At 40.1% G+C, this 971-nt stretch overlaps 1 protein-coding gene across 1 annotated transcript in view; it reads left to right on the top strand.

The window, feature by feature from the left end:
• The window catches only part of LOC119587911 (mast cell tryptase-like), a gene marked incomplete in the record, with an annotated part of 22,644 nt that overhangs the window by 13,650 nt on the left and 8,023 nt on the right, over nt 1–971 (top strand).

Below are 971 nucleotides of genomic sequence, written 5' to 3'. Positions count from 1 at the left end.
TGGAATAGTTTTGGTGATAATCAAAATGAGGACTATAGAAGGGGCTTGGGTCATGCCGTTGAAACTTACATTGCTATATTACTAGTGAAAAGAGAGGAGATATTATGACGACGAAGAACTCATTGTAAGGTATCGATATTCTGAGATTACGGTAAATAATAAGCTTTGGATGACAAACGAGTCAACCGATGTTATATTGCTAGCCATTAGATTAAAATTTGTACAGACATACCCGCCACTTTATCGCTCCCAAGGAGAGCTATAAAGAAATCGAAAAAATGCCATCGGTATGACTTGGATAAATGTAATTAAATATGTCACCAATGATGATAAGACATGAGGTAAACAGGTCCTGTCAGAAGCGCATGGATGGCTTTTGGGTGGCAGCTTTGCTGTTCATTTCGCCCAGCTTAATGTCCTTCGCGTCCCACTGGGCGTGGGACGCCGTGTCAACAGTGTATGCTTTCCTTCAGAGGAAGACCCAGGGCATTTAAAGAGAGCCGTTCCCAATGCTATTAGACCGCAGAGAAGTCTTAGGACTATCACTGATTCTGAAACAAAAGCTGTTCAGACTGTATCGGAACTTCAAGTTCGTTCTTGTTTGTTTCATGTCATTTTCTCCGGTGGCATTATTTTCATTGACATCTCTTCAGGTGGCATTTTTATAGGTTACTATTTCTGCTGTCCCCTGTTCTTTTATTGCATGCGACAGGACAAAGAAAATCATATTGAGAGAATCGTCATTTACATCAATTGGTTTAGAATTGATGGATCCTAAAGCGCGGGACATGGTGGGCGCCATGGCTGTTGCTAGTCATCATCATCGTCGCCATAGCCATTCTGTTTCATCTTTCTCGTTATCAATGGCGTAGCTGTCTTAGTTTTTATTTTTATTGTTATCATAATGGCTATCAAGACCAGTCATTATTAATTTTCCTTCATAATAATTACTTCGACTTTAACAAAGCCAA

This window comes from Penaeus monodon, chromosome 23, assembly GCF_015228065.2.
Source record: "Penaeus monodon isolate SGIC_2016 chromosome 23, NSTDA_Pmon_1, whole genome shotgun sequence".
NCBI classification, from domain to species: domain Eukaryota; kingdom Metazoa; phylum Arthropoda; class Malacostraca; order Decapoda; family Penaeidae; genus Penaeus; species Penaeus monodon.
This window is presented reverse-complemented; position numbering and strand designations above follow the sequence as displayed.